Source organism: Sinohyriopsis cumingii, chromosome 11 (assembly GCF_028554795.1).
Source record: "Sinohyriopsis cumingii isolate HCF-2022 chromosome 11, ASM2855479v2, whole genome shotgun sequence".
NCBI lineage: Eukaryota > Metazoa > Mollusca > Bivalvia > Unionida > Unionidae > Sinohyriopsis > Sinohyriopsis cumingii.
The window spans coordinates 35,340,752-35,365,101 of NC_142971.1; the positions used below are offsets into that span (position 1 = coordinate 35,340,752).

Sequence of the window (24,350 nt, forward strand, 5' to 3'; positions counted from 1 at the left end):
ATGTCTGTAGGCATCGTGTAGCTACGTTACACGTCGTGTGTATGACTATACACGTATTGTGAAATGACCACTGCAATACACTGGACTCATTGCAACATTATCTTGATAAATATCAAAACCAACATGTATATCTAAAGTGTAAATAAAAATATTAACATTATTAGGAGCATGTACCTCTTACCGTATATTATTTAAAGTAATGAACTAGATGTCTACTTTATAATCTGCAGTTTGATTTTCATTTGGAATTACGCCGTAGATAATATTTCTCAAGAAATTAGACTGCCAGGTCCTATGGAAGCTTTATAATTTGTGATGTTTCCTTCCAAGAATAAAATAGTTGAATCCAATCTTCCATTGACAAATACATTTCTTCATATATAATGTTGTGTTTTCATACTAAACAACAGTGTACTTAATTACAAGAGGTCTTCACAAGACATTCCATGTAAGGGGTTGGTATAGTGAGGCAATTACTTGCATATAATCAAACATGGTTCCTCAAGGTGTTATTATCATTGATTCACTTTTTAATGTTATTACTGTTTGTTTCAATCTATAATAGTATTACAATTTGATTCAATCTTTAATTTTATTACAGTTTGATTCAATCTTTAATTTTATTACAGCTTGATTCAATCTTTAGTTTTATTACAGTTTGATTCAATCTTTAATTTTATTACAGTTTAATTCGATCTTTAATTTTATTACAGTTTGAGTCAATCTTTAATTTTATTACAGTTTGATTCGATCTTTAATTTTATTACAGTTTGATTCGATCTTTAATTTTATTACAGTTTGATTCAATCTTTAATTTTATTACAGTTTGATTCAATCTTTAATTTTATTACAGTTTGATTCAATCTTTAATTTTATTACAGTTTGATTCAATCTTTAATTTTATTACAGTTTGATTCGATCTTTAATTTTTTTACAGTTTGATTCGATCTTTAATTTTATTACAGTTTGATTCAATCTTTAATTTTATTACAGTTTGATTCAATCTTTACACTTAAACAGAAATACACATCATAGACACTGAATAATGTAGTCCCAGATAACAAGAGCAAACACGCAGTAGGTAGACTGACATGTTTGATTAACAATAAACCAAAGGGCACGACACAAACAACTAGTGTAAACGTATAAAGTCAGAAAAAACATGAATACATAGATTAAAGTTTCACTAGTTATCTCACCAAACTTGATTCCAAGCTGCTTCTGTGTCGTTCAAACGCTTTCAATTTATATTAGATACACAGTCCATGACAGTGGATAAGATCCGAAACAAAACATGAATCTGATTACTACAAAAGTATAATAAATTCGAAACATTTTCAACAGGTGTCAGACCAAAATCAAAATCTGAACATATCATATTTGGCGACAGCAAAGAGTGAATATATATATATATATATATATATATATATATATATATATATATATATATATATATATATATATATATATATATATATAATCAGTTGTGCGTATGTCACTGTCACCTATGTTAACAGAAAATGAGTAAATGAGAAAGATTTGGCTTTTGAGGAAATGACAGAATGTATATGCACGAAGCAGGATTGAAAGGAAATATCATATTCAACGTACGTCAGCGCCAAATGAAGATAAACAAGCTTATTTCAGATGAATTAATAACAGGAAAGACGAGGTACAATGTTTTTTCATGCATAAGAATCAATCAAAACTGCAGTGATACTTGAATATTATCCTCGACCAAGACACATTCACAAATTATGGAAAGCGTCAAATGACGCATTACAGTATTATTCAAGTAATCAAATGTGAAAGAGACTGAAAGCACATTAAAATGGCATAATATTGATAATACAAAAATGGTAAAAACATCCGGGCATTAAATCAAGGATCTGCAATGGGTGTGATTTTATTAGATCGACCTGACCTAAATTTCCTACATTTAAAACAATATACCAAATCTATAATTTTTGTACACATTATTTGATATAACAGACACGCAAGTAAATATATTTGGATAATTATTCCGATTAAGTTTCGTTTAAAGTAAACACTGTGCTATCTGTGATACCAGTTGGATATAAGAATGTGACCAAGACAAGCAATTTTGTTTATATCTTTTGTAGCAAATCATAATAATCTACCATTGATTCTTTCACTAATTACGTGTGTATGAACGGCAGACGAATATGTGACTTTATTAAAAGTATTCTAAGGCTATGAATATGATAGAACAAGTGAAATATATGCAGCAAAACCAACAGATAACATCTGAAAAGTTATATGAAAACTCTACACAAATTATCAATATTTACAAACGCGTTACTATTGACATTTTTATCATGATCCCAGTCTAACGTTTACTCGTTAGTGAAGTGGAGAATTACGCCACCATTCCGACGTTTGCTGGCTAGTGAAGTTGGTAGTAAACCCCCTATCTGACGTTTGCTTGTTTGGTACCTGCGCCCCCTGTTTTGATGTTTACTGGTTCATGAAGTGATTAAATACGATTCCCCAGTCTGATGCTAACTCACTAGTAATGGTGTTGCTTACACAGCGTAAGCCATCCTCATATATAGAGGGAAAATTCACATATTGCAAAAAACAATGTACAGACCATGGGTCTCAAAGTCAAACCGCCTAGAAGGCCGCATGATAGCATTTTCAATGGCCCAAGGGCCGCACTACCTTTGTTATCTCTCATGATACCTTCTGATGCCAAGCATTTTGCGGGCCACAGGATACGGCCTGGCGGGCCGCATGTTTGAGACCCCTGACATATATGTTTCTCTGCCTGATATATACACATTCTAGCGAAGGCACTCTAGTTTATTGACTTCATCATCATCTTTATTTCCTTCCATGGAAGATTACATGATATAAGAATAAATCATAAATATTTAAAAAAAAATAAAAAAAAAAATAAAAAAATTCCATATTAGAATACAAATTCTTACACAATATCAATCAACAGGTGTTCGTCAACTCATAAGTAGCAAGTTTCAGTACCTTATTTACAGAAGATAGCTGCACACTGCATGACAAAGTATGCTGCATACAGGACGAATAGCTTGGAGTTTTCTTTGTCGATTACTCCTGATGGTAACCTTTTACCTAAAAGATATTGTAGTTGCAGCTCATCTTCTGCATTAAATAACGTAATGTGCAGGCTCAGGGGAAATTTATCAGTAAGGAAATCCCAGAAAGAATTTCGAAAGTTCGACATATAAGGACAACTAACACAACAATGAAGTATCAAGTCTGTATAAACATTCCCACATCTAATACACATATCAAGCTGTGTTTGTGGAACAGCAGCCCATAGTTTAGCTACATATGTAAATACCTTAGTGTGTTGTCTGGTTTTAGCCGACTGCCACACTGAGGCAGGTCGTAAGTATTCGTGTATCGAAGAGAATCTATCAAAATCTGCTTGAAGAGGCTATTTTCAAGACCAACAATTTTTGACCTTACAATTTCTTTCCAATTATGTTTATCTGGAATTTCAGAATGATGTAAATAATCAGTTAGATACCCGAGCAAGTCAAACTTCTTTGAGGTATAATATAAATTTGAAATTAACTCGCAGCTTGACATGCATCCGCTCAAAATGAAGTGAAATAACGCAACGTTAAACAAACGTTTAGTATGTACATTGTTAGGCATCAAACACAATCTGTGTAAAAACATCCATTTTCTTCTATCAATTTCGGACTGCGCTGATGTCCATCCTAGCATTCCCAGGGCAATGTCTGATCTTGTATGTATTGGAAAACCTTGTAAATGTTTGGCAAAATACCTCAGAGTTTTATCCAATAAAGCGAGGTCACTTTTTGAAATGTTACACCATAATTCACTTTCATAAAACATTGAAGGGAAAATTACCTTTTTAATTACATTTGCAGCAACCAAAGGATTTAAACCATTCGGTTTAATGCCAATACCAAACAGACCGTGAAAAGATTTTTTCCCTTTGTATTGCGTCATGCGACGTCAGCTTTGAGTTAATCCGGTGACCCAGGTGTGTTGCCGAATCGGTAACCGGCAAACATGACGGGCCAAGATACCATTTCATATTGATATAATTCTTGTATTGGGGTCCGAAAATGATAATGTATGACTTTGTGACACTAAGCTCGAATCGCCATTTATTACTGTAGTCGTATGCTATATCTAACAGCTTTTGTAGATTGCTAGGATATATAGCCAAAAGTGAAATATCATCAGCTAGGGTTGGATTTTCCACAGCTAAGGATCCAATCTTTGCTCCAAATCCACTATTTTCTAACTGTTGCAGCAAGTCATTTATAAATATTGTGTACATCAAGGTTGACAAAACACCCCCTTGTCTCACTCCTTGGCAATTGAGAACCAATCTGAAAATTGCCCATTTACAAGAACTTTACTCTGTAAATTTGTATACATGTTAAAAAATATCAAAAGGGATTTACCCGTAATTCCCAACGTGAATAATTTAAAAAGCAGTCCTTCGTGCCACACGGTATCAAATGCCTTTTTTGTATCAAGAAAAGCAGCAAAAACCCGTGAACCCATTTTTACATTATATTGTACTGATTGCAACAGCACAAAACTCGCTGTTGTGCAGCCTAAACCTTTTTGGTAACCATGTTGTTGTGAACTGGGTATACTAGAATTAGTATCTTTGAGCCAAGTTATCAAACGTTCATGAATAATTTTCTCAAAGGTTTTGTAGATAACAGGCAGTAAAGTAACAGGCCTGTAACTTTCGAGGGAGTTCTTTGATTTTCTGTTACCTTTGTACAGTGGTATTACTAACCCTTTTTCGCAATCTACAGGTATGTAAGATTGATCAATCATCCGAGTAAATAAAATTGTCATACACTCGATGAGGTAGTCGCTGCCATAGATCAAATGTTTATTGACTTACCATTTCATGCCTCAGACGAAGAATCGATATTATGTTTAATTTACTTTTACACGCTTTCCTTACTTGAATAAATTATTGACTTGGTTGTGCCAGAGCACTAATATAAATAACGTTTGAGTTTTCAACCAAGACTGGAAACCACGTTTTATTGAAATATGACAGGGGTACTTTCCATATACACCAATACATATCAAAGATAGCAGTAGTTGTGGTAAATATATGTACCCGAGCTATTTACACTTTTCTCCACATGCATGTGGTACTGTGTGAATTCATGAATCACGCGGCTGGCATTATCTTTTGCTTGTTCTGGGATCGAAAAGAAGCAGTTGCCACTAAAATGGCTATTATCACCCGCCACCTCCCACTAAAAGCCTCGGGAACTGGACACTGATAGGCAATACGGTCATACTCATTGTTGAAATTGACATGTTTAATCTTGCTAAACATGAACGTTTATAGCAAATATATTTAAATATTTAACAACAGGTTTCTAAGGCCATTGAGATATAATAAGTCAGCCGAAGGTCAGAAATTTGCTAAAACACGGTCCCAGTCTGACCATCATCAGTCTCATCCAATACAAATCTTTTAAAAACATTTAAATGATGGCGGTTCTCAATCATTTGACATCAAATCCATCATCTGAATCTACAAATTAAATATCTGAGTGTTACAGCTTTTACATCTCTGTGAAATTTCCATTCCAAACCTTTAAAAGGCCTTGACTTTTACTAAATTCAAAATCTAGTCATTATCCAACTCTTCCACTATCTTTCTAGGCTAATCTTCACTGCAAATGGGATTTAAATCAAAGTAACGCTGTGACTGCGAGAGTGTTCCTAAACCAACGGGATGCTTTATTCTAAGGGCCATTTTTAAGTGAAGCTTCACAGCCAATCTGGTCGAAATGAAACCTAAATCAAACAGTGAAATGTAAACGTTAGAGTGTTCAAAAATCCAGAGGGATGCCTTTCCCAAAGAGACCAGAGGCTATTACTGTTAATTAGGGTGATAATCTGGCCATCATCAAACTTATCTGACATAAGAACGTCTTTTTGATAGATAAATAACACTATGCTCGATTGCATGAACGTTCACTGTCGGTTTGATAGGGAAATACCAGTATACTCGATTGCATGAACGTTCACTGTCGGTTTGATAGGGAAATAACAGTATGCTCGATTGCATAAACGTTCACTGTCGGTTTGATAGATAAAGAAAAGCATGCTCGATTGCTTGAACTTTCACTGTCGGTTTGATAGATATAAATAGTATGTGCGATTGCATGCATGTACACAAGTCAATATTACATCAGTTAAAGCAAACTTTACGAAATCGTTGAATTCGTACAAGCTTTTGTTGAAACGTTGCGTCTTATCAAATTGGTCGAAATCAAATAAAACTGTGTTGGTAGAGTGTTCACGAAGTTGTGCACTGTGCCAACCCTGAGATAATCAATCTAAATCTGACACGATACGTGGAGAATTTTGTGCTCATAAGGATTTTTGATAAGCAGTGATATATCTAGATGGTCCAGGGCCACATCTATTATGAATATGGATATAATGTGTCCATCATCGAACTCATTCAAGTCTTTGAGCTGAAACTTCACAACATTTAAAAAAAAAAGTATAACACTTTAACGTGGAACCTAGTTTATCCCCAACGCTAACGGTCGTACAAAGCCCATTACGATTGCTCCTCGCTTCCCTGGTTGGAATTGTTTCTTGAAAGACCCCACACTTGTATTTCTTTTTGAGGCTGATTGACAGCTTTAAAAATATTCATAGTATAGTACAACCACAGCAATGTAAGCAATGGGCACCAACATCTTGTGTTCACCTGTATGGTTGTTTAATTTTTCGAGAAGTCATACTAATGAAACGCTATCATATATATTAGGAAAAGTACCCGTACTCTTTTTTTTAAAACACTTTTTCTGTGTTAAAAAACAATTAGTTAACATACGTAAACGTCCAAGGACTCCAAATTCATAAACCAACTTATTTAATTTGCTTTTAAGTTTCAGAGGCGATTTCGTTACTGGATAGAGTCCATTTATGTGTGCGTGCGTGTGTAACAAATGCATGGAAACAGCAACATTAGCACAAAGCGTGTTTCCCATATCTATACCGAGCGAAAAATTTATCGAAATCCCTATGATAGGAGAGAGAGAGAGAGAGAGAGAGAGAGAGAGAGAGAGAGAGAGAGAGAAGAGCATTAATAGCTATCTTGTCCAATATCAATTATGATAAACCTGCAAAAATAGTATTTATTTTGAATGTGATCATGGGCGTCCACATGATTGTTTCCAGAGGGAAGCCATAATCCGGAGGATTGGGTAGATATGACAATTGAAAGGGACTTGTTTATATGCTGCACAATGGACTATTTAAAAAAGTTCTGAGGGGGATGAGTACGCTATTGAGGGCGAACCTTGATGCGATATATACGTATTTCCTACGTATAGCTATGTGTATAAGAATGATTGTGTTGCTAGGTTAATATGCATTGTACATATTCCCTGGCACAAACATTCTTTCTTTTGAGTTTTCAATTATATGCACTGATATATATTCTCGGAACACACACACACACACACACACATATATATATATTTCTCCAAGAGTGTAAAATCGAGATAACAGAGTTATGCGCTCACATCTATGTCGAAATGTACATCTAGTAGATATAAACTGCATTTCATATCCTTCACGATTCATTATCTTACAAAATGTAAACAGTGCAAGGCTGAGCTGCTCTGTGTGTTCAAATCGATACCATCACATTAGTTATGCCAATGACATGCTAATATTCCTGAACTGTCCAAGTCTTTAACAGCGTAGACACCGCCAGCTTCATATATTCCTAGAACGTATAGTATCACTTTATAGCTATATAGACATCAGATGATCTGATCTGTACAGTCTCTAGAATTAAGAAAAGTCACAACCCATACTTTCTTACTTTTGAAACTACCAGTAAATAATCCTTTTATCTTCAAATTCTGGTTTAGTGGAAATATCACCCCTAGATGGGGGGGGGGGAGTGAACCATGACAGTGGAGTTGTTCAGTGCATATTTAGCCCCTTGGGGTGGTGGTGGCAGTGAACCATGACAGTGGAGTAGTTCAATGCATATATACCATATCATGAGCAACAAAATATCTTAAAAATCAATTTAGCAGAATATGTATTAGCTTAAACATCTTGGCTGTTTTGAATTTGTGTTTTAATTGAAACAAGCACGGTTTTCTCTCGAGCACACAACAAACTATTCGTTGAAAAAGACTATGCTAAAGATAACTAGCAAAATTATTCAAATAAAAATTGAGTATTACAGCTTATTGACGAATACAAAATTTTACGTAGGTTATTAAGTTTATTCGACACTTAAACTACATAATTATTAAATAATTTTAAAATTCAATATGCATTACAGAAGATTTGTACATTTATGTAAGTGGGTAGCTATGTTTTCGTTAATATATTATTATTTATTCTATTCGTAATATCTCCTTAATGGTGGCCATAACGTATAGAAAATATATACATGTTGAGGAATCCGTTTAATGACGCACTACATATCAGGACTTTTAGCACAACCAGTAATTTATTTTATTAAGTAACTCATAAAAAACAAGATGGTCTTCACATCGTGTGTTGGATGACAATATAATGGAAATTACCAAACAATGTGTAATACATCTGATCCACAAGCATTCTGCAAATTTCAGAAGTGTCATATCTGCGCAGAGACATATATCGATACAATGATTGTTAGCTTTAAGAATGCAGTGCAGAAAGCTACGGAAAATTCAACAAGGCCCGCAAGGTGGAATAAATATATATTATCTGCAGAGTAATGGGATATTGATTACTAGATCACGTCGAGTTGTCTGCATCAGAAAATTCTCATCATTGCGAGACGGGAAGCGTTGTGTCGTCATGGTACCCATTTTCGGGTGCTGACAGCAATAAGTGTATTTGAAATCAAGATCGAATTAATATAAGAACAGTTTCATTACATACCTATCAAATTTCAGATAAATTAGTAAAATCCCAAAATGTAACTGACAAGAGAAGGAATTGCTTAAGACTGCAACATTTCTGACACGAACTTCATAAACCGAATTAAAATTTGTTTTAACAGCTGATATGCTCACGAATATCAGTTTCATGAATGAAGCGTGTTAATAACCCGAATTCTTCGACATATGAGGGTAGCAGACCTATGCATATGATTTACAGCTAATGAGGAGATGTCAAATTTTGCATCACGAATAAATCTGAATAACTAGGAAAGTTTTTATCAGAAGTTATACTGAGAGAGTATGAATTGTTTCTGGCGGGACATTGTGAGAGGCTTCGATTGAGACGTGACACGGGACAGTTATTTACAGCAGGATTGAAACTATGTTTTGGAACATAATGCCACATGTTTAAAGTTAAAGAGAGTGCTTTTAACAATGATATGTATATAAAGTAAGGCTACGGCATAGTTATTTACCCTTGTTTAGCTGCAAGCAAGAAACATTGGGGAAAATTAGTTCCAGCCTCGTTTAGGTTTTAGGCGAATACTATATTACTAATCTCATTTCTTGTTTCATTATAGCTTTGCAAAGCGCTGCTAGACCAATTGGAGAACCGACACGAATAAAACTCATTATATTAAGACAACTCTCTGACAAGAAGTCATTTTAGTGATAGATGAAAAGCATTCTTGCTACGTACCAGAATAGAATACTAGAGAGGTAGATTCTTGAAGAACATATCAATCAAAGGAACAAGTGACGGCTGATATCAGCGATATTAATATTTTTGTGTTTCGGCTAAAAAATAGTACATGCTATAAATATAATCAATGGATTCTGTGTGAATGGAAACTCGAATAGCAACGAATAGACATAACTAAGATATGTCCGGCATGTCAATTATTTTGTTTCTGTAAAGGACTCTATTGAAATGGAAAGTATTATAGAGGTAACACTTAATGTGAATTAAGTACGGATAACAAGACACAAATCGAGTAAGGATAGCAAGGTATAGGAGTTAAGTAAGCATACTACATTCTAGATTTACTACTTAGTAAACAGCATTAGCACGAGAGGGACACTATGATATTAAACATAAACCTAATTCCTCAGTTTTTAATTATTTGTACGTCTACACAAATTTTAATGAGCAATCCTGATTTTATACAGCATACTAATTGTAGAAGGTAACTGTGATATATCTGCATAGTAACAGTATGATACCCTTGTATAATTTGTATTAACTTCTGTTATATTTATATTGTTGCATTGGATACTAATCCCGTTGATTCTCTACTAATTGCATACATATTGTTCTGATTGCAGGGGCATAATGTAAATTAGGATGGTAGCCAATTATGATACCCGTTACTATAAGTAGAGTCGAAGACTATTTAACACGCACAGAAACAAAGGTTATACTTTCAGGATTCTCATGTATCTCTCATGTACTCTACATTCGATACAATCATAACGTGTTGATCCCATACAGAATGGGCAAATTCTTTATTTTAGTGTTAAAAATATGACGCCCAATCTGGCGTTGACAACGAATTCTATTGAGAAAACGACAAACAGCGTTAACATACAGATGTTATGTCTGAAGATTGATTTAGACTCATTCTTGGACATAAAAAAATGGTACATCATTTCAAGTTTAACTTAGGAAATATCATGTTTCAACAGATGTTATTGATGTGCAAAACACAGACATGTATATAGATTATAACATTTAATATCATCTCAAGATTAACAATAAGACTCGAGTTTGCAGAAAATACATGTTTTAAAAGATCGAATTTGTAGAAAACTGCGAAGGAACCAGTATAAAGAGTAAACATGTTGAATGGAGGATTTCGCAGTAAACCAGCCTTTGACACGTAACACCTGAAACATGTATAGTACAGAGGGTTGCAACAAGCGAATGACCGGCTTGAATTTCACATCGATAAGGACAGTCTCTAGGTAATTACCAAAGCTATGCGTAGTGGTAAATGAGTTGGCGATAAAGCCATACGATGAATACAATTCGCTACCGATGACAAATTTGCTACGGCATTTTTCAATTGGATTGTCTGAACATTTGCAGACTCCTATAGTTTGCCAACTCATTGAGATTATTTAGCAAAATCGTCAAAACAAATAATACAAGTTTGGCACAGGTGCGATTACAATGCAATAAGATTAACATACCATACAAATTCATTTGTCAGTCTATAATGTATTAACTTGGACATGATGCAGCTTTTTGAAAGAGTAAAACTGGAATTGTAAACATGTTTAGGAGTGTGACAAAAAGCTGCTTATTTTTTATTTTACCAATCTGCATAAAATTCATTAATTCTTAAATACAACAAACTCAAATTTGTTTGACGAATAAATTCCGAACAAATGCATGGATTATGATTATGTACATATGTATGAATTTGAATCATAAACATGCATGAATTAAAATTATAAAAATATGCAGGAATCGGAATTATATATATATATATATATATATATATATATATATATATATATATATATATATATATATATATATATATATATATGAATTATCAAAATATACATGAATTCGAATTCTAAAGATATGTATAAGTTTGAATTATGCACATATGCATAAATTATACTTATGAACATGTGCAGGAATTAGAATAATGAAAATATATGCAATATTTCGAGCAGAAAGAGAGTTCAGATTAGCATTAAAATAGTATTTTACTCAAATGTTTCACCCTAAATACAACCGCATAATTTTGAAATTAGTTTTAAAAAATGTATTTTGTCAACGTACATTTATTGAGCTTTTAAATGGTACAAAATATGACTTACTTGCATAAACAAGATTTGGAAATGCGTAAAATGGAGACCATGTGGTCTATCGAGGGCGATTTATAGCTTGGCTCAGCCCATCCCTTTCCAGACTGGATGACCACAGCCGAAATCCACTGATATAGTGTGACATGACATGGCCCTGAGCATGGTCGTTGAGCTCAGCTTGGAGCCATTCCGCCCATGCCGTTGACTTCATAAAGGAAGACTTCCGCCCAGTTATGCCGGGCTATCACCACGCTATTTCACCCATAGCTGAGAGACTAGTGGAGGCTGGAGCGTCTTATTCCATCCCGTACATATCCAATGGACCTGTACCACTGCCCATAGGACGCCTTGCATGACCACAAGGGCACTGTCAGCATTGAAGGAAGAACAATCAACAACCTTCGTTGACTTGGTTGAGCGCATCGACACAACCTCCACAGCATACGGTATGGAGATTAGCGCCGAATAAAACCAAACTGATGACAAACAACACCATTATCATCAGTGCAGAAATAAAGGTCAGTGGACAGAAGCTGGGAAGATTCACAAGCTTTAACTACTTAGGATCAGTTGTCATAGATGAGGGCTCCAAACCAGAACTACTTTGCAGAATTACATAGACAACAGCAGCAATAACAAGGTTGTGACCAATACAGAAAGCTGCTAATATTGCTTTTGACTCTAAAATAAGGCTGATAAACTCGATTGTCATATCCATCTTTCTGTATGCTTGTGAAACATCAGATCAACAGAAAAGGATTCAAACCTTGGAAATGTGATGCTACCACAAGATCTTGGGCATCTCATACACTGACCATGTAACTAACGAAGAAGTCCATAACAGGATCAAACGAGCCATCGGACCCTACGAAGACCTCTTGACCACTGTAAGAAAGCGTAAACAAAAGTGGTACGGTCATGTCTTAAAATAATCTGGACTGGCAAAAACAATCTTGCAAGGCACAGTGCGAGGATGCAAAAGAAGAGGCAGACAGAAGAGAAGTGGAGATGCAACATCAAGGAGTGGACAGGCATGGGATTTGGAGATTACCATGGGCTGTTGAGAACCGGTAAAGATGGAGAGAATTGGTTGTAAAGTCAACTGTTCCAACGACCTATTGCGTTAAGGGTTTGATGATGATGATGATGATGATGATGATGATGAAGATGATGATGATGAGGAGGAGGAGGAAATGGAGACATTAATATATATTTTACAGACGTGACTGAACGGATATTTGGGTCACGTTTAAATGTATAATTGAAGCTCATGTTTAGACCCTAAATACTGCTATATTTGAAGTGAGATTTTGAAAAAGATGAAGATAAATTGTGATTTATTGCCAATAAAGTTTGGCTTTCTGTGGAACAAAAACATCCAGCTTTCAAAATGACAGAAAATGTGACTTGACCTAACATTGAATTGAAATATCAATACGATAAGAAATTCATATTTCTTGGACAGGCATGGGATTTAGAGACCTTGGAAATGTGATGCTACCACAAGATCTTGGGCATCTCATACACTGACCATGTAACCAACGAAGAATCTTGGGCATCTCATACACTGACCATGTTTGATCTTGTGGTAGCATCACATTTCCACATTTTAAATGATACCAAGGAAGCTTTTACTTCACTTGAAGTAGTAGTAGCAAGAGGAACGCATTTCAAATTAAATCTTTCACAAATGTCATGCATCCTCAAGATAATATATTTATCTTTTGAATGGAACCAATTAGGCCTTGATTAATGAGAACCGGAAGAAATTCGTAACATATGTCACTCGGTAAAATTCAAACCAAGGAAGCTTTTACTCCACTTGAAGTAGTAGAACCCTAACTAATGACTAAATTATAAATATTCTGTGCACATGAGAATTGTGACAGAAACACAGTTTAAGACAGAGATTTATGTTTTTATTAAGCTCATTTACACTGCTTTTAAATTTAATTTAAACTTTCTCAAGACTTCTGCAGACTATATGAAACTTGTTGAGATTTTAAATGATACCTACTATGGCTTGATGCAATAAAACACACGAATAAATGCATACAATATAGCAATTGATATGTATTTGAAATGCATCGACGGAAATGTGGCTCCAGTTATTTATAAGATAGAACCGTATGAATTAAGATTATGACCATATACATGAGTTAGAATTATAAACATGTGCGTTAATTTAAATTATAAATATGTACATTAATTTAAATTATGAATATATGTATGAATTTGAATTACGAACATATGCATTAATTAGAATTATAAATATGTGCATTAATTTAAATTACGAACATATGTATGAATTTGAATTATGCATATATGCATAAATTAGAAAGATTGAAACATTTCGATGAATACGAGCTACAAGAGAGTTCAGATTATTTTAAAAATATTTCTTGTTAATTTTTATATATATATATATATATATACTTGAACATAAAATAGGAATATGCAAAAAGTAAAGAAATTTTGTATTGCCACGAATTTATAGTCTTAAACTATATGACAGAAATGGCAACATACACCAAATTATATAAAATTAAACAACTAATTAATTCTCCCAGAATACTAAATTAAATTTTGCTAAGAGCTTACAATATTGTGAATTAAATTCAAAATAGTTCTATCACAGGTCTAAATGTATAAAATTCCAGCTGAATTCCATTCGCATTCCAAATAAATCCCAATATTGAGTGTATTCATGTGCCTGTAGTTTCTACATTGCTAATGGGCGTGTTATGATGTACTAAAAGTCTTTTGATGTAACACACAATAATATAATCTAAAGTGTCCTTATCTGAATTCACTAATTAATTCCAAATTAATGTTCATGCCCAAAATATTATTAAGCCTTCTGTAATTCTAGTGAATACAAATTTGAATAAATAAATCCTAAAGAAAGCTTGAAAGAAAGAAAACTTGAACGCAACAGTAGTCTGATTCGGATTCAAGATCTTAAGGCAAGAATGAATAATTTTTTTTAGTAAAAAATATTATATAAATTATTATATAAAATGCTAAGACACAATAATAGATGAGGCAGGTAAGTCTCCTACACAAAACGTTTAAAGTTGCCAACAAGTATAAGAATTTCCGAGTGAAAAAGAATATCATGTTCTCAGATTCAAATAAACATGTTTACCTCCAAATATAATGATCGAGTATTTAATCAATAATCTTCGAGGAATCTTAGCTAAGCATTATGCTGCTTACAAAACAAACGTCACTTGTCAGAAACACCGTGAAATTGATTCTAGACAAGGTCAATTACAAAATACAGAGATACATACAATCATTAAGAAAAGCCAACAAACGATACAAAATAAATTTACATAACATTATAAAATTGGCAGAAACAACATGTACGCATTTTACGCGAAATTGTTCTCAAATGTCATGCATTCTTAAGATAATATATTTTTTCTTTTGAATGGAACAACGTAGGATTTGATTAATGAGAGCACGAATAAATTTATAACATATATCAATTGGAACAAGTGTCGAAGTTGCAATAAACAAGCCGGTTGAACTTCTACTCGAAATGAACTAGCAGAGCAAGAAGTCACTAGGACAAAAGCACATATGTTCTGTAGCTGAAATTTATAATAAACATTACCATTAAAAGTACTTTAAATATTTCCAAATGTTCTACAGTCTCTATAAAACGTCTGGAGCTTTTAAATGTTAACAAATATATCTACATGTAATAAAACGCAAATAAATGTATAAAATATGATATGTATTTCGAGAGTTATGAGGAAAATGGTCTTGCAGTTATTTTAAAGACAGTACCACATGCCTTAGATTAGTCCCAAGATACTGACGTTGAATTACCTTAAACTCTCCCGAATGCTGTGCAATCTACTGATATTTATTTCATCTTCTTAATCATACAAAATATGGCTTGACTTATGGGACCACTAGGAAAATCATTCATAAGAGCAATCTATATGTGTTGGATAGTTGCGATGAAAAAGCAGTTCACGTTTTTACAAAGATAAGTGTTGCTCACATTTAAATCGGTGATTCGGCTCTTAAACGTAAACAGTTTTTTTTTGTTGCAACGCTTTATATAATTTGTTTCTTTCAAATTATACCCAATATGGCGTTGTTTCTTAAACAATCATGAAATGCCTTAAGATAAAATATTTACCATACATATCTCCAAATGTACATTGTAGCTTGCTCCGATACATAAGTTCATTTTGGCATCTCTTTAGAGTACGCTATTATTTAGGGATAGATAGGAGTTTATCTTATTAGCTTCATTTTAAATCTGACACTGAAATACGATGTGTGGAGTGAAGAATTAGTCCAAGAAATATCTAAAGAAAGTAAGCTGCCTAGGTTGATCGTTGTTTTTGTTAGGTGCATGTGTGTATTAATAAACTTAATAAAAGAACACATATGTCATGTTTACAGACTGACATATCTCGTTAAGTTTGCCGCTAAATGGCGTGTTCAACTGAAAAGTTCTTATCAGACATAGCACAATAATTTGATGCTACCGAAGGGTAGTGGCGTTTTACAACTGGCAGTTTATGTGGAGTAACAAGTATCAGAATAATTGCTAGGATTATTTTTGTTTAATGAATTTAGTTTATTTATATCTGTATGAACCAAAACGATTAAAATAATTTGTCTCTGACCTCTGGCACTATTTTAGCTGGCATCAGTTTAGAATTATGCTCAAAATATCTACAAGCTACATTGATGTCATGTTGGTTTGCATCAATAATGAATGCAGTGTGATCATATCATGCATAAGGTGTATAAGAGCAATGATGCGAATTAAAAACAAGCGAAAATAAAGGCATAGACCCAGGTAAAAATCAACAAGCAAACAAAAAACAATCTCAACTTTACAAGGCTCTGATAATATAAACTTGAAGTTCGTTTCCATAAAAATTATTAGACATTCAGAGAGAGAGAGAGAGAGAGAGAGAGAGAGAGAGAGAGAGAGAGAGATGGGATGGGAGGGGGATTTGGTGAATCGAGTATGGTCAAAAGGAGCCGATTATGCGGGCAGACAGAATGGTTTGTTTTGCCTCGAGATTAGACAAGCTTAGGATCTTGTCCAAGAGTAAAATTTTCATCTTATTAATGAAGTTGTGGCCTGAAAGAAGTTGAGAGTCTCATGATTCGTAATTACAGTTTAAATCAATGACTTATTTTAATATATATGGCTATTGTATTCTCACCTATGAAAACAATAACGAAATCTTTCGACTGTCGAATTAATGGTGGATGGGAACAAATCATTTAACACTAAAGTTAGTGTTGGAATTCCTAGGGATCTTAAGCGTGTATCTCAAAGGAATTGAACTGAATCAACCTTGATATAGTAAGAAGTAAAACATGAACTGGTCAACAGAAATGTTTTACAAAGTGACACCCCCACCCCACCCCACACATTACATAAAAACAAACGTATATTTCCAAGATACTCCCGATCCAAAATAGATATGACTTGTATTCTGTTGTTATTTTAAGAAACGATTCATCCTTGATAGTAAAATCACGCCTCCTCTACCATACTGATTCTGCTATCAGCTTTTATCAACCCGAATTGAGTTAACATTGAGGGTTTTGATCATTTGGTGCATTAATGAGGTCCATCAATAATGCGATTTTCTTTCTGCATGAACAAATTATCCCGTTTATTAGGCATTTATATCCAGAAAAATATTGCAAAAAGCTAAATAGTATAACCAAGATCTGGAAATAAGGGTAAAATTAATTAAAAGTCATTAAACAAATTAAAATTCATGATACAGTTTAGTCATATGCTTATTCCTTTATCATGGTTTTTACTTTGATTACCTGGACTATGTTATCGTTTAATGACTGTCTGTATGCAAAATAAGGATACCGATTGCTATTTTGCACGTATTTGGTGCATTTTTTTGTTTTAATTTTTTTAAAAACTTTATTATATGTAACAATTAAAGTATTAGGATTGACCATTCAATGTTTATTGTCGTTAACTGATGTATGAACCCAAAAAATATTTGCAATCCGTTTGCAGTATGAACAAGAAAACGCTTTGCAAAACGTTTGCATTACTGTACATATTTCAGTGACTGTGCAATAATCAATGGCCAGTCCGTCATTACTCGCAAAGATGGTGCGAAAGTAAAATTACCTTGATATTTTCTCTCATCAAAATGTGCAAAGATGAGTTCCAATAAAATCAAAATATCTGTCACGACCACAAACGGTCAGTGATATTGTTCTGATGAGAAGGGATTTCAATTTGCTAGAATTTAGCAACTAGAAACATTCCCCCAACGGGAAACAAGTATTAAGGAGAGTTACTCGCTTATTCAATCAGGAAGCATCATAAAGTAATTCGTCTTCTTCACACTGGTAGCAAGCTTAAACTGTAAATCAATCCTACGGCTGTTGAACTTGAAAGAACAATATAGTACAATGTAAATAATTATTGTATATCTCTGCTCAATTGGTCGTAAAAACGAGTGAGAATAAATATATCACCAAAAATACGCAAGATACGCATAGTGCAGTTTATACAAGAATTTTGGATATAGATTATGACCAAAAGATTTTAATCAGGTGGCAGTTTTAACGACTAAAGTTTCAGTCTCGGCGGTGAGACCTTAGACTACATGTGTATGAATTGTGAAGGTGAGATCTTAACCTGGGTTTTTATGCTTTCACAAGCATGATCTTTCACATGTACCTACATTTCATGTATACTAGTTTATTTCCACTGTCCTATTTTCATTAGTAGACAAAGAAGGGACAATCTTTCTATTCGTCAATCTGAACCTTTCCATGTGTGACAACGTTCATGTATACTAAGTTAAATCCCATTCAGTTTTAGACTTTGCCTTTGTCCCATGAACAGCAAACTGTGCTTGAAGTTATCATATTCATGATGTGATCTCGCTATTTTTTGGGGGGTTACCAATACTTGCGAATTTCGTGGTCGCTATATACTATAAATTCAAAGACACAATGAATGTAGAAATCATGTGATCCTGAGATCAATTTACGAATAATATCCTTCGAAAACGAAAGCTATTGATATATTGTAAATTAGAAGCATGGCTTTTGAAGTAAATACAAATGTTAAAGAACATAAATACAAATTTTAATGCAAAGATTTAATGTTGTATGGTCCTGATATTCTAGATTATGAACCAATAAAGAAAAATGCATATAAAACATGTCAGTTTAACATATCCAAATGTTGAATAACTGACCCCATGGTAATTTTGTTCATGATCCATTGCCTCATTTTTCTTTATTTATCTTTTATTTTCATGTCCTCCTGTAGTTATAGAAATACAACTAAGCTGAAATGTCCCACTTTGTTGGTATATCATCTGATAAACAGTACCGTCGGTTGACAATAATACTGTATTTTTGTATGCTATTCAATACTAGAAAACGATCATTTAATGCCGGTAGTTAATGAGACTATTATCCACGGTTCCCCAGAGACAAGAAAAGGTGAACATTCCAACCCCTTACTTTAACAAGTTTTAACGGCACTTCACTCACGTCTAATATATTAACTTTCGTTCTTCTCTAACAAAAATACAACGGTATTTCACTCACGTCTAATATATTAACTTTCGTTCTTCTCTAACAAAAATACAAAGGCATTTCACTGAACAACTTTAAATATTTTTCTTTTCTTTTACCTCTTCTCTCTTCAAATGAGCGAAACCTCGTTTAATTATGACGGCAATTGTCTTTCAAATACAGAATTGTTATGAACTGGAGATAAGTGCAAGTAAATGAGATAAGTGTAGGGAATACAAATACACGTAGTCTTCATTATGTATCAGTTTTTCATCACTTGGCCAGTGTTGCTCTTGAGATCTTTATAGCATATTTGTAAACAAAATTAGACAGCATATATATTTCATGTCTAGAAAAATGCAACAACTGACAAATGATTAACTATTTTCCACAATTAAACCAATCTTCCCTTGCGGCTGTGTGTTGAAGTCAAGCGAATGTACAAATAACATAATCAATATTTTTTAAATATAAATTATGGCCTACTTTTGTTGTGGTAACACATATATGTTAGATCGCTAAGATGTGTCACTGAGAAAAATTAATTCCAAAATATCTTTGTTGCAGAGTACTTAAAAAATTCTGCCATTTTGGCGCTCATCGCCTGTGATTTGTTAGACAACAAACTAGTAAATGAATACTCATGTACTCATGTCTGACGTAGAATTATGCCTACTGTTGATCTGAATACATAGTCTGTCTGTCTCTGTCTGTTTGTCTGTCTTTCTTTCTCTCTCTCTATATATATCTTTACAAATAAGCAAATAAAGAGGTAGTTTACACAATGGACATCAACGAAACTTGGCGTGAATTAAATGCTCCTAAATTTCTTTTAAACGACAGGCCAAATTTGATCAGACAGTATGTACATACTAAATTCATTTATTTGCAACTGATTGATTAACGATTTTGTTCTTTTGTTCGACTTATTTAACAACTCTGTCATCTTACTTCTGTCCGCGCGTGTTCGAATCTTGAGCGACGGCACCTCTTATCATCGTTTCTATGCAAATATGTTTTCCTTTTGTCTATACTCACCACATTTCCGCAACTATTGTGGATGCACAGTACTCCAATTCTCTTGATTTTATTCGAGTTTAGTTAATGTTAAAGAAATGTCACTTTATTACTGAGATAACTAGACTATACGGATTCTTTAACTTTGGATAGCTTACAGACGATACATTTGTCTAGCGAAATATGTGGAGTGTAGCAGTGGATATGGTACAGACGATATATTTTTTGATTTGTTTTAAAAAGCAGATAATTCAAGCTTGTATTCTAATCACATTTTTAGTCACGCATAATTCGGGTTTTCGTGACATCTGGCGCCGACTTCTTCACAACGATATTTTTATGTGACTCATGCCAGTAGAACAATGACCTATCGACTATGCTTCGCCTACTCATTTGGATGTCAACTTATTAAATGCTGACTATTTATGTGAACATGTTCATATACCATTCGAAAGCACTTCTAAGTCACTAATGTACATTTTTCTTGAACATATAGACGTTGTATTGGTAGAAATTTCGAGTATAGGGGACCAGTCAACAAGGATTCGGACAAAGGGACAGTACAGAGGTACTCGAATGGCTCTCAGTTCAATGGGATCACCGATCCGCAGTTATTGGTTAACTGTTGTTCATATTATATTTATCATATATGAAACATGCATGTACAAATTAATAATATAATCTGTTCTTATGAAATAATAATACAAACATCGTTAAGTGGATCCAAGTTTCATGTATATTAGTGGATGATAAAATTAAATAACGAAGTTCATTGATATTCAGAGATCTAGAATTTTTCAGTTATTTTTTTATATAATACAGCATAGATTGTTCAGCAAATTTGGAGAATTTTTTTTCAAACTCACATGTCAGCCGGGTATAATGCTTTATACAGGCATCATTCACATTTCTTTTGATAAAAATGCACATTTTAATTTTAAATGGCAGATTGGTGGGAAAATCATGTCTACTTAAACATGTTACACCCGTTGTTTGCTTCTAAGATGACACTATATAAGACTCTAAAATTAAGACAGGAAAATAAATAGGAAACCCCAGACAACCCCTAGAGGTATTAGAGCATAACAATTAAAAACTAAAATTTGGCCAGACCGTATGATTCTATCGCAGTTTATTGTAATGAATGTTTACGGGGCGGGGCGGCGTCAAAATCTAATGGAAGAGCTTTCAATATGCCACCAATAGGGTCAATGGGAGAGGAACACTCACACAGTCGGCTTTGGATGGCTTCATATTTTGGGGGTTTGTTTCAATCTTACTGGGGGCCCCGAGTGGCCGAGTGGTTTAAACCGCTCTCCGTTACGGATCACTGCCATCTCACCTATGACTGCGTGGGTTCGAGTCTCGTTTCGGCCAATGTGGGTATGCGAAAAAGCTTGCCAGTAGCTTCTCGAGGGTCGGTGGTTCTTTCCGGGGATTTCCCGGGTTCTTCCTCCACCATTGATACTGGCCGCCATGTATATATAGTCTATCGTGTGCTGAAAATTGGCGTTAAACCCTACAACAACAATAAATCTTATTGCAGGCTTACATCTAGGGGTGGGGGCTCCTTCCCCTGCAGGCTATTTAAATTTATTTCACCTTATGGCAGTTATCGCGCACTGATATATCAAATATAAGTAAATTGTATTACTTCGCAGGCCATTACCTTCTTTAAACTTGTATTGACATTTACTTGCAGAATGGGGGTAATCCGCTAGCACAGTCTGGATGTAACACTGCTACATCGTACTTTGCATATTCGTTTCCTGTATATATTTCCGTCTCCAAAAAATCCCGGAAGATAAGGTACATTTAGATTGCAGCACACACACACACACACACACACACACACACACACGCGCGCGCGCGTAAAAATGAAATATAAATAATATCAAATAACTCCCGAATTATTCTTGTGCACATTTACTTCTAAATGTCGGTCATTGATCTCCAAAATATATTACTTTCATTTTCCTTCTTCAGGGATAGAAATAAGCTATAACATTTCAACGTTACTGATTTATTTAAGGTTGAAAAGATCATCAATTTACACAAATAATTCATTTAACTTTACTTTTGCCAAAGGCATGCAGAGTTTCTGAAACCCGATATAGCATGAAACAATTTTAATGAGAAGGTATTGCACAATTTTCTTGAAATAACAAGACAAACTTTATACGATCATTCTCATTAGACTTTACATCCTTTCAATCATTCCAAACCTGATGCTACACATCAACATTATCGAGTTAGCGATTTATTAAGTTCGTTTAATAACCTTAAATACTTTCTCTTTATTTCACATTTTAGTCAATCTTATTGAACTTCAAGACCTTTCTTTGTCTAGATTACCCAACTAAAATCGTCCATTATGATACCATGTTTCTTCGTCATGAGAGAGAGAGAGAGAGAGAGAGAGAGAGAGAGAGAGAGAGAGAGAGAGAATTATTGGGGGCAGGTAATAGCGGAGTGATGCAATTGTTTCGTGCATCAAAGATCAAAAATGCCACCGTGGTTTCCATTAGTAAGTTTAACTGTAACAGATTCTTTTCCCATAAATAGGGGATGGGCAAGAGAAATATATCCACTAAACTCATAATCATTAGATCTAAAAGCTGCATTTTTCTCCTCAAGATTAGGCGACGTAACAGAACCGTGTATGAAGATGACTAGCATCATTTCAGGTGCATTTCTGCCTAAAAATCATCCAGTCATGATATATCATTGCAACGTACATGTAAACGTACATAATGCCGACAAGAAGAGCCTGAATAGGTTTCTATTATTGAAAATCATGCATTACAACAATGCGAAATCACTTTCACTTTTTATCACAGCTGTTGCCATCTGACAGAAAAGTACTATTGGAAAGGTAGATACCCTTCATAACACTAAAGCATTATTTGTAACAAAGTAAAACCTTTAATAGTTGTTAACATTATAGGGTGTGTTTGGTTGGTGTGTTTTCTTCTAGCAAGTAAAAGATACAGCATGACCCGGAAAAAAAAAAAAAACACGACGTTGCTAAGTGAAAGGAATTAGAAGTGTATAGTGTAATTTATGGCCTACGTAAAACTACCGCGTGACTTCAGCCAAAAGTAATCAGAATAAAAACAGATGAAGTTACCAATCTGATGTGAAAGGAAAGTAAAAGCACAACATGTTTTTAAATCTACATTATGTTACACACTCTGACGAAAATGTTATAGGAAGAAACTCACACTTACGCTCAATTAGGTATCCTGGAAAACTTTGCAGAAAAGTTCTTGAATATCCAGTCTGTTCATCACTACTCCAAAGAAAGACATTTCTCAGCTAGAGGTAAATGTTACACAGATGAAACAGGTCTGTCGACTTGCCCTCGTCCGCACTAGAGCCAGAATCGATAACATCGCAACGTATGGTTTAAGTCTTCAAATTGCCTTCGCCATACTATCTGTTTGCTAATAATTGACTGAGTCGAGTTCATTCCGTTCTTTTAGTTCGATTTTTTAGCAGTTGCCTGAAAAGTGTGAAGGATAATTTTATAAAATAAATTCCACAGCTATCCCTACTATTCTATTTTATTTGCATAAAACAGACTAAAGGACGTGTGTATTTAAGGAAATTAGTTTCGATTTACGGGTTGTATTTATTACTATCCTTTTACATTCTAGAAAAATATAATGCATACGACGTCCTGATTATAAAATATGATAATTATTTAGCTGACTTTACAAACGTACAATTAGCTAATTTTGTTTTAATATTTGAACTTCGAAGTACAGTGTCAGATGTTTTAAATGCTACTTTCTGAGCACTAAGCTTAGTACGTAAACCCATTACAATTTAAGATATAACTTTAATCTTGATTCTGACGTAATTGAAGGGGAATTGAGCCAGAAATAAAAAACTGGCGTGTCCTTTCATTAAAAAAGTTAAATGAGATAAACTTAATTATTTATATAGGCGTATACTACTTTCAAATAAGAAGAAATTAAGTTGGTATGACGTAAAGGAATAGAA

At 34.0% G+C, this 24,350-nt stretch overlaps 1 protein-coding gene across 1 annotated transcript in view; it reads right to left on the reverse strand.

The window, feature by feature from the left end:
• LOC149787911 (metabotropic glutamate receptor 3-like) overlaps positions 1-23,841 on the reverse strand; it is a 100,300-nt gene extending 76,459 nt beyond the window's left edge. The window contains exon 1 of the mRNA XM_089974159.1: positions 23,573-23,841. The gene's annotated coding sequence lies outside the window, so the exon portion shown is untranslated. The remainder of the gene's footprint in view (positions 1-23,572) is intronic.
• Between the last annotated feature and the right edge of the window lie 509 nt (positions 23,842-24,350).